Here is an 11332-nt window from a genome sequence, read left to right as displayed (position 1 = left end):
GCCTGCCTGGGGAGGGTACTGCATATCTCTAGATGTGAGTGGTTCACCGCCTGCTCTGATGTGCAGATCTATATATAAGTACCAATATGGGTTTCAGAATCCGAGTGTATAGAAGTGCATGTCTGGGCATGGTCTCTTGGCCAGGCCCCAGGCTTTGTAACCCACCCAGCTGGTCCCCAAAGTTGGTCTCTTGCATCATAAGTGATCCCACGCAGTTCTGATGACATATGGTTCATGACAATTCATCCTGGTTTGGGAAATCTCCCTGCTAATGTTCTCGTATCTCGATGGAGAGAACCATGTTTGAATACTAACAATTGGTACCATTTATTGAACACATGCTATGCCCCGGGCATCTTGCTAAGGAAGCCTTACGTAGTGATTTCCCCACAGTCTTCCTGCCAGTACTCCAGTGCAGGTAGAGGATCAGCTCTACCTTACACATGAGGACTCTGAGACATGGTGATGTTAAGTAGCATCCTCAAGGCCACTCAGGAGTGAGGTGGTAATGCCAGTATTTGAACCAGGCAGTCTGGTCCAGGGCATGTTCCTACCCGCTACAGTTCCCACTGCTATGCTGTCTCTCTGTTTACACATCTCCAAGGATTGAATCGATGCCTGAGAACGATCATCCTCATTGTTATCATTAGTTTTATAGCCGGTGGGGCACAGAAGCCTCTACCTGGTTGATACTTTGTCCTGATTAGCTACATCTTTGATATTAGGGATAATAATGAAAAAATCAAGTAACTTCCTTATTGATTTCTAGTACTTTGATTCAATAAATATTTAGTGAGCATATACTCTGTGCCAGCCATTATACTAGGCCAAGCAAAGAGGGCTATTGCAGGGTACTTGCTTTCAAAGAACCATAGTCTTGAAAGATAAATAATCTTAAATTTCTAAGGTGGCCCACAAGACTGTCTGAGATGGGCCCTGCCTTTCTCTTCAGTCTCATTGCTTTGCATTCCTTGCCTTTGTGTCCTTTTGTTTGTTGAGCTTCCTACCACCTCAGAGCCTTTGCACCTTCTGTTCCATCAGCCTGAACTACTCCCCACCATTGCCCGGTTAACTCCTCATCCTTCAGGTCTCATCTGAAACCGCTCCTTCTCTTCAGGGGATTCTCTCATAGTCCTAAAGATTACGTCAAATTCCTCGTCGCAGCTCTCATAGCTCCTTCTGCCTTAGATTTTTGTAATTATTTGATTTCTTCACCAGCTCCTAAAGGGCTTAAATAATACTTTTGTGGTTAACCATCGTACTCCCAGCACACAATCGTTGCCTACTAAATACTCTGAAGGGAACAAAGATTATAGGCAATCTATTAGAGCAAAAAACTGGAATGTGTTAATAGTCCTCCAAGAATCAGACATCAACACAGGATTAACTGTGCCAAGATTTTGCTCGGGGGAAGCCATTTGGGGAAAAAAATCGGGAGAGGGGAAAGCCCGGAGAGTCATCAGAGTGTGATGCAAGTCTAATCCTGGAGCGAAGAAGGGAAGACAGGAAGGTGGGGAGCACCATCACATGCATCTTGGCGCAGCCTAGGGAAAGTTCCAGAGGCCAGCCAGCCAAAGCTGAACCCTGGAGGAGCAGGATCCCAAACCCCGCCACCTTCCCTGATTGGCTGGGAGCGCCGTGGGAGGCGTGGCCTGGCTGCGGGCGAGGCCTCCAGGGGCAGCTGGGGGCACTGCTCCTGTGGCTTCCTGCCCCGCCCAGGGCCAAGTCTGAGGGGCTCTTTCTCCCAGGGGCCAAGTGGCAGTTGCGAGGTGAGAGGGGATGACATCTGGTTGATAGGGAGGACGGAGATGACCAAAGGTATGGCCTCCACAAAAGGGCAGGAAACCTTGGTTTTGAGGCTCAGCAAGTCTTTATTGGACACACACTATTCTCTGGCACTGAGGAAGATACAACAGGATTGGCTGTACCTGGGCTTTCCTCAGAAAGACTTAAGCTAGTAAGAGACAAAGTCAACTCACACACATGCTCCTGAACCTCAGCTTTCTCGCTTCTAAAAGGAAGATGACTGTGTCTACCTGGTGTGAGGTGTGACAGGTAGATCCAGTGGCTTCCGTGAGTAGGGTAGGTGATCCACAAATAAGATTTGAATGAATTAAATAATAACGATTCCTTGTCTTCCTCAGTTTTTCAGCTTTTCTAGACATTTGCACAAGGCTGAGAGTTTTCAAAGAAACTTTTGACTGGGGATGCCTGCTTTCCTTGTAATTACTCATCAGCAGTCCCCTGAGGCTTTTTCTTTAACAACATTTCAAGTAGAGGAACCGCAGTTTAAATATGTGATCAGCAACAGCACCAAGGGAAGATTTAGTGTCGAGTTACTACATTGAAGGAATCTCTGGGAAAAGGCTCCCTGGTGTGTGCTTGGCCCAGTGAGCTTACTCCGGGGGTTGGTTTCTTAACTCTTAACCCCAAGGCAGTGTTGAGTTTGTTCTCTGTTACAGGAGAGTCATTGGGACGTTGCTTAATCAGGTTCTTTCCATAGGTGAAGGCTGTGGATCCCTGAGGGAACTGGAGATGTGGGGTGAGGTGGACCTCCTCCCTTTCCTCACCGGAAAGTAAGGGGGTGGTCTGCCTTTGCCTTTCCCCACCTGCAACACCCTTATATATTCCTCTTCCAATACATTTTCCCCTTCCATGCTGCCCTCCCCCCAATTAATCTTATTTTGGTTCCACTTGTTGAACTGGCCTATTCTTTCTAGGAATTGGTTTAAATCCACAACTATTTCCTGAGCAACTAAGTAGTCGATGAAGATATCATGTCTCAGTATTCTCATATATAGAATGAGGGGAATAGACTGGCAAAGGCATAAGATGTATATATGAAAAGTGAACTACTCTAAAAAAAAAAGTATCATGGGGATGAAGAAGAAACAGGTTTTCTGGGTGAGGAGGCAGCATTTGATCCGGGACTCAGGGTTAATCACTGAGAAAGGGGTGAAGTAGCATGAACAACAGCAAGGTGTGTTTGCCATGCTCCAGGGAGACAAGTAATTTGTAATGGCTGGAAGATAGGAAGGGATCCAAGGACAGATGAGAAGAAAAAAGTGGAGTGGTGGGTATGCTATGGCAGTCCTTGAAAAACCTGTTTAGAAACATCATAGATCAAGGAGAGCATTGACGTTTTAGAAGCAGGGGGCAAACTTTGGACTATTTAGGAAAAAAAGTCTAGGTGAAGGATTAAAATAAGGCAGAGCAATACAGTAATTTTGGTGAGAGAGAATCATTTCCATAGAAATGAAAATAAGAGGGCAGATTGGAGAGATAGAATGATGCAGGAGTAGAGAAGAAGGCTGTGAAGGTTTCAAGTTCAAGGTTTCAAGCCCCTGTATACTGGGGTCAGGGGTGGGGGAGGACGCCACTGAGAAGAGGGACTAAGGAGGAAGTGTCTGCTAGGCTGGGAATGGGGGTCTTCACAACAGATCATGTTGCATTTGAGGGGCTGGCAGGATATCTGTCTCGATATGATCCTGGAAATTCAGATGTGGAGCTCAAGAATGTAGTGAGGGCTGAAGATGAAGACTTGGGAGTTGTCGTCACAGGGGTAGTAGTTGGAATAGCAAATTGTTTCACTTCCTCAGTCACCTAAAGAAAGGCCTGGGTTTCCAGTTGCGTGGGTGAGGGCAGGTGGAGGATGTTTTCTGGTGCCTTGATGGCTAGTCCTGATCCCCCCAACACAGTCCTTGGATCTTTGAGATTCCAAGAAAGGAGTACATTAGTCTTATCCTCCTTCACTTAGCACAGTTTTGCCTCTTCTCCCTCAGTTGTCCAGCTTCTAATTCTGCAAACAACAGCTGGAGAGGGTGAGTGAGGGCCAACCTAGCAGCTGTGTGTTGGGAATCAAGAAGGCATCCAGGATGAAGATACTGTCTGGCTACAGCTGCTGCCAAGATGAGTGTGTGTGTGTGTGAGAGAGAGAGAGAGAGACAGAGAGAGAGAGAGAGAGACAGAGACAGAGAGGGAGGGAAGGGGAGATAGGGAAGGGAGAGAGAGACAGACATAGATAGATAGATAGATAGATAGATAGATAGATAGATAGATAGATAGATAGTTACGGGTGGTACTCATATACTCATAGCAGGGAGTGGGTAAAAATGGCCGCCTAACTTTCTGAGATGATTTCATTTCATTTCTTATTCCAAATCCTGGTGATTAGAAAATTAGAAATCAACTTTTCTGGATCCTCCAGTTGCTAGTGACCGTGCTTTGCACACATACCCTGGCCACGTTGGCAGCAGAGTATGCTCAAACACTCTGGGGTTGGCTAGAGGCTACTTCCAGGCTGGTGCCTCAAGGAGAAGCACAGGGATCTAGAAATATGTGAAAAGATTGAAAGTTCAAGAAAAGGCTGTTGTTCCCAATCCCAGATGAAGAGAGGCCTCTTCCTGGAAAGTGATTAGGGATTTGGGTGTGTGGTTTTGTTCCTGGCCAAACATAAGTCTTGAGCTGGGTAATCTGTTTCTAATCATAATTTGGATTACCCTTCACACTAACCAAATGTTTGTTTGTCTGAGGAGGCCAATCTTCAGGCCCCAGAGAGGCATGACAAACCTCTGCTGAAGAGCCAGGAAACTCCCAGCTAGTAGGCTCATTCTGAGGCTGGCAGGCAACGCCTGCTGCCTCTTTGTGCTGGAAAGGGCTGGAAGTTACTGTTCACAGTATCTGGGCTTCACCAGCCTGGAGCTGTCCCCTTTGGTCACTGATGATATACTCCTTTCAGAAATGGCAAGGAGCTGCCCCTCAGGCCAGGCTGAGCCACTGGGACCATGTCAGGTTTGGAGGTGGGGCTCCTAGAAGGAAGCCACAGTGAATATTGAGACATCAGCAGTTCCCAGGTTTCTCCCAGGTCTTATTTTGACAGGTAGGAGAGAAACCAAAGGGCTAAGCACATTTCATTGATTTTTGAAAGTAGCCAACTTTTAAGAACTGTTTCACCCAATTTGGAGATACACTGTTCTTTAGGAAGGAAGTACTGCACTTCAGGACTATAAAATGAGCTAGAAGATGAGACAAGGGTGGTTTTGCTAAGTCAGGGTATGGGTGGCTTCGAGAAGATGAATGAATAAAAGGAGGCAGGCAATTTGACAGATGAAAATGGATTCCATTTCATTCATGATGTGCAGGAAAACTACATCATTATTAACACTTATGGTATACAGATGACATGGGTGCCACCCCTGCTGTGAGCACAGGACAGGATGTGAAGAATCCCACTGCTGTGTCACTGTTAAAAAATCTCTCTCCTCCTCTCTCTTCCTCTGGCTCCCTCTCTCCCTGCACGTGCATACGTGTGTGTGGGTGTGTGCATATGTTGTTTCAAAAGAAATGTTGGTAGCTGGTTAGAGAGCAAAACATATAATTGTTGTGTTTCTCTTTTCAGGTCTTGGGAGGAAATACCTAAGAAGAGGTGATTAATTACTATCTGAAAAGTGCTTTGAGATCCTCTGAAGAAAGGTAATTAGATGTATGAGACGTGATTCCTGGATGTGTGATTACACGTGATTATCTGTTAGATTGGTGCTAGGTACTTCAAATGCATTCCTCTCCTGCATCTCCAAACAGGCACGTATGTGCTGGGAGGGGAGGAGAGAAGAGCTAGAAGGAAGAGGAGATATTAGAGCAAAGACTAATATGTCATGTGACCCAAGAGGAAGACAGCCTGGCGTCCTGGGTCTTTCCAGAAGATGCACATCTAAGAATGGAACCAGGGCCTTCCCTTGCTCCCCAGGGGAGCCTGCCCACCCACCCCCTTACAATCCCAACTTTGTTGACTTTTAGGGTGGTCTCTTTGCTCAAGTTTCACCAGAGGTGTCACTGACTGCTGTGGCAGCACAGGGGAGACCACCTTCAATTTTCCAAGAGAGCTGGAGGATTGTTTTCTGAATAATTGTTATGCGGGTAATAATCATTGATCATTAAAATCTTTATTATTCTCTGCACTTATGGAGCTGCTTTTCTTAGAAGCCCTATCTATTTTTTTTCCAACCAAATCTTATTTTGAGAGGAAGGTGCTCTAATATCCAGTATTTATCCAGAGTGAGGCCATTTGTCAGAGTGTCAGCAGTCTCTGACCTCAGGGGTCCAGAGGCAGTGCCTGTGCTGGTTAGACCTTGGATCCTGAGCCGGCTTGAATGCTGGATCAAGTCACAGGATTTGAAGCAAGTTATTCTACCCCTCAGGGTGGTAGTTTCCTCATTTGTGAAATTGGATAGGAAAATCTACGTCTTTGAATTATTGTGAGCATTCGAAGAGTAATTGTATCTCACGCTTGTAATAGGGCCTCGTAGGTTGGAAGCGCCAAATAAGTGTTTGCTGCTGCTGCTGCCACTGCCTATGAGAAACTAGAGGCTCATTTAGAGCAAATATTATGACTGTTATTGTCATCATTATTAAAGTACTCCTAAAGAAACGAAGGTTGATTTCAAGCTAAATGCTCAAGTAGCTAAAATTATGTTTGCCATTCTTCCACTCCTATTCTTAGTCTCTCCCTTTTTTGTTTTGGATTTTCCCAATTTCTGACACATTACCATGGTTTGAGGTTTTTGAGATATATTAAATATATCCGTCTCCTATGAGCATAAGCTACTTAGGTACAGATACCTACAAGGATGGATTCACACTTTCAAGGACACTGAAAGCTTGATGCTTTTCTGAAAAACAAAGTAATAAACCTCATAGACCTCTAGAACTTTGAAGCTGGACTTCAGAAACCATCCAGTTCAAACCCAGGGCAGGCAAATGATTCACCCTTGGAGACAGGCGTAGCTGGTTAATGGGAGAATGGGATTAGAGTCTTGGGTTAAGTTGGACAATTAAGTACGATGAACATGTGAAACATGGTATGACTCCTTATAAAGCTGCTTCTATGGAACTACACTGTGGCAATATGCCATTGGTTTCCAAAAAAGAATATTATGATTGCCTAATAAGTGCTATTTTGTGCACTAAAGGAAATGTAGATGAGGATGTTATCCTGATATTCTTTATGAAAACACTTGAGTGACCACATCTTTCAGTTCTAAGTACTGAGTAACAGCTGGCACTTCTGGAACAACTGTGTTTTCGTCTGATGAATGTCATGAACTTTTTATGCGATCATTGATCATTTGATTAATGCTTTTTGCATTGGCTACTAGGAAGCTCAAGGCCAAGTTTACATGCTACCTCTGTGAATCAAAGCTGATTGCTACTACAAATTACAGATGTTCACTATAGCTGAAAACTTCAGAGTCACTTTTTTCTTTTTCATCTGCACTCCTGTTTGGTTGTAGACTTTAACCCCTCCCCCTTCCTGCTTTGATAAATGCTTACATAATGGGGTGATGCAACTTCATGGTGTATCTTGAGTGGGTTGTGCAACTAGGTTTATTCCTCAAGTACCCAGCACGTGTAGAACCCACAGTGTTCATTTCACAGGCACCTTTGCCTTTAAGATCCCTTCCTCTCCACTCTCCATTAAAACTCAACAAACAAAAACCAGCAAGGACCTCAAACACCAGCCACATGTGTATTACTTGGGTGGGAGCCTGGGACTTGCCTCAGACAACACATACAGCTTCTGGGGTTGCTCCATCCCTTTGACCTGTGAGCTGGACCCAAGGGGAAATTTCGCAAGGCAAAAATCACTGTCAGAGAGAAGAGATAGGCTGCTGGGAGAAAGGACAGCCTCTTCCGGTCAGGTCCTTGCTTGACCTCCAGTTCCTTCAGTGGCCAACCTGACATGTCACCATACCTCCGGTGGCTCTCATTGCCTTTTCTTTGTGTATGACTGTGGAAGGTATGCAGTTCTGTTACTTCCCTGGTCCGCTTGTCTCCCTGATTTTCTTTCTGTGCTTTTCTCCATGTCTGACAATACCTACTATAATATGTCAGGTATCATGTCACAAAAATGCATATGCTCCTGTCCTTGCCCTTGAGGAGCTCACGGTGTAGAAGAACAGATGGGGCACTGGAACCAATTTCCATTCAATGTGACAAAGACTCTAAAGAGCCATGTATAATGACCAGGGAGGCAGTAATGGAGGTGACATTTGAGTCAAGTCTTAGAGGATGTGTTGGACACTGATTTTTCCATTAATAGAATTACTTTTTCTGCTTAATGGCAACCAGCCTGCTAGAAGGGGTGGTATAAACCAATAACTTGTTTGGGATTAAATGAGGAGACTGACAGAAACGATTAACTAAAGGCTAGACTCTTATTTCAAGCAATTCACTGAATGTTCAGACCTTCATCATTTCAGTGATCAGAGGACAAGACCATCTAGAAAGTGGACTCTCTAGAACTCACTCTCAAGCTTTCTTGATGTAAAAATGTTCTAGGGATAGTCTTTGATTTTGGAAATTCCTAGAATTAGCTTTGCTTTATGTTCAATAATGCTTCATTTCCCAGTCTCATGGCAGACAGAAAATAAATGGCATGTTTAAATTGCTGTGTGGATGAAAATAAAGCTCATTACTGAAGGACTGGTTTTAATTTAAATTTCAGAAGAAATTTTACAAAGTGCCAGAACATGTGGGGTGAGCTGGCTCCTTGAGTTTGCTGTTCCTCAGCTGACACTGAAAGGTGGTTAGCAGACCTAACACTGGGCAGAATTTTGTGGATTTTTTTTCAAGTTACTTTTATGAGGCAAAACCATGGTGTCAACCGTGACGTTATATCCATCGCCTCTCTGTCTGTATGAATAGTTCTCTAATGTTAATGGAAAATCTTGCTTTTTAGCAAATCCTCTTTTTCTTTAGACTTAGCGCTTCAGATCTTCCCTTTCTACCTTCCCAAAATTTAGTTTAGTAATGATTTTTGACTCTTTATGTTTATTATACCTAGACCTGATAGTATCTTCATCTTCTGTTCTATTGGGGTTGAGGCTGTATGCATCTTGATGGGTTTTCCAGACCCCAAACTTAAATAGGACCCTTCACCACCAAAATCATGGGGTCAGCCTAGCATTTGAAAGCAGAGCTTATGTTCCAGTGTCTAGTTCGAAACTTAGGATCTCCTATTTCCAGACTTGAGAGTTTCGCTCCCCACTATCTCTCATCATACACTCCGTCATGGTATTTTAATATGATGTGCGACTCCTACCAGCCCTCGACTCATTAAGAACAAGGAATGTGTTTTATTTGTCTTTGTATTCCATAGTTCATTACATAAAGGAAGTGCTTAAGAAACATTTGTTAAACATATATGTTTATCCTAAAAGTTCATAAATTAGACAGTCAGATGTAGATTTCCCTGTGCAGGATGTGAAAACAAGAAAGTATGTGTACAAGTCTCAGAACTTGACTTCTCATAATAATTCTTTTTGAAAAGAGGGCAGATCAGGGAATCTTCTCATAAATTAAATGTGAATTCCTCCCCAGTGTAATCCAAGAATCCTGATTTACTTTGTGCTCAAATGGGACATTCTGCTCTAGGATCTTGCATTTGTGGGTCAGATACTCTCTCAGGAAAGATGATATCTGGACTGAAAGTAAAGGATCTTGCCCTCTGTGGAAGGCCAAGACAAAGTTGCTTCAGTATTTCTTGTCTAAAATCCTAATAACACAGTTACTGGCTACTGGGCATCTACTCTGTGTCAGGCATTTACAGGTAAATGGTTTCATTTAATCCTCACAAGGATTTCAAGGCAGAGAGAGGAAAAGGCTTCCTTGGGGTCACACAAGTAAAAGGTATGTAAAGCTTAACCAAGGAACAAGCCTCCCCCAAACTTGGCATTCTTCAGCGCTCCCTGTCTCAGTGAAGGACAATTTTAGCATCCACTTCCTCCAGTGAAGAATCCTCCCTCTATGTCCAACTTTTGAGTCCTGCTGATGTAATATCTACCCATCTGTAGACACCCTGCATGGCTTCCATTTCAGCCCCAGCCACCATCTGCTCTCCACGCACAGTTCAATAGCCACCTCAGGAGTCTACCTTGCCCTCCTTAAATCTATCTGCCACACCAAAGCTTGAGTGGTCTTCTCAAAACCCATGTATAATCATGTAGTTTTCTTGAATAAAAATCCTCCACTGGGACCCGTGGGTGGCTCAGTTGTTGAGCATCTGCCTTTGGCTCAGGGTGTGATCACAAGGTCCCAGTATCGAATCTTGCATCATGCCCCCAGCAGGGAGCCTAACTTCTCTGTCTGCCTGATCTCTGCCTCTCTCTCTGTGTCTCTCATAGTAATAATTTATTATTTTTATAATTATATTATTAATAATATGATTATTATATTATATATTATTTATATATTATATATTTTTATATTATATTATATATAATAATTAAATCTTTAAAAAATAAAAATAAAAATAAAAATCCTCCACTGATGTTTCTATTCTCTTTTAGAGTAAAGACCTAAGTCCTTAACCATGTCCACCATGTCCTGCCTGGTTTGGCTCCAGATGACTGTTCCAGTCTCTTCTCATTTTCTGGGCTTCCACCATTCCAGCTATTCCTTCAGCCTAGATGGTTCTATGAACTAAGGGACTATGTCCCTTTCATAGTCTACGCTGTTGCTCACTCCACTGATAGAGCTCAGCTCCACAGTGTCTTCCTCAAGACTTATATATACTTTTATGGCCTCTCTTTGATAGTTTTAATATTGTTTGTACTTGCTTAATTATTTTATTGCTCCCTGGCTCTCCCATGAGCCTGTAAGCTGTGTGAGGGTGGGGTATGTCTGTTTTCATTCATTAGATTCTAGCCCAGAACCTAAAGGGAGTAAATAGTTGGTAAGTATTTATTGCCTAAATTAACCACTAACAGCTGGCAAGTAACAGAACAGATTTGAACTCAGAAGTTCAGCACTCCATGTCTTTGGTGTATGGCCAGGACCCCAAATGGCCATTCTCATCAAAGGACCTCAGGTGGGGAGACGGAGGAAGGTACAGGTTGGGAGTCTGGCTCATGCCTCCCTCTGGGCCCGGAAGGGGCTATCCAGTTAGCTTGTGATCTTTGAACACTCATCCTGCCCCGGTATTACTCCCATTACTCCCGGCGCTTTGCATAGATTCTTGCAATTAAGCTCTCTCAGCAAGCCTCCAGGAGGTTAAGTAACTTGCTTAAAGTCACTCAGAAATTAGGTGTGGAGCCTGGGTTCAGGCCTGAGCCATTTAGCTCTCGACCCCCATTTATAAGCTTTTTTGCTATCTATCCTTGGCTTACTTTGTTCCATGCTTCCCCCCAACTATGAGTCCCTCTCTGATTTTGGTTTCTGTTCTTTTTCTTTTAAATCTGCACCCATTTCTTCTCTAATTTATCATCTCTCTTCTCTTCCCCTACTTCTCTCCTCCCTGTCTTCCCTCCCTTTCTCCCTCATAATTCCATTAGTG

The 11332-nt window shown here is 43.8% G+C and overlaps 1 long non-coding RNA gene across 1 annotated transcript in view; it reads left to right on the top strand.

The window, feature by feature from the left end:
* The first annotated feature begins 5398 nt into the window (after window positions 1–5398).
* Window positions 5399–11332, top strand: part of LOC140599352 (uncharacterized) — a 50065-nt gene continuing 44131 nt past the window's right edge. The window contains exon 1 of the long non-coding RNA XR_012002132.1: window positions 5399–5472. This is a non-coding gene — a long non-coding RNA (uncharacterized lncRNA). The remainder of the gene's footprint in view (window positions 5473–11332) is intronic.

The sequence above is a fragment of the Vulpes vulpes genome, chromosome 6, assembly GCF_048418805.1.
Source record: "Vulpes vulpes isolate BD-2025 chromosome 6, VulVul3, whole genome shotgun sequence".
In the NCBI taxonomy this organism is placed as follows: Eukaryota; Metazoa; Chordata; class Mammalia; order Carnivora; family Canidae; genus Vulpes; species Vulpes vulpes.
This window is presented reverse-complemented; position numbering and strand designations above follow the sequence as displayed.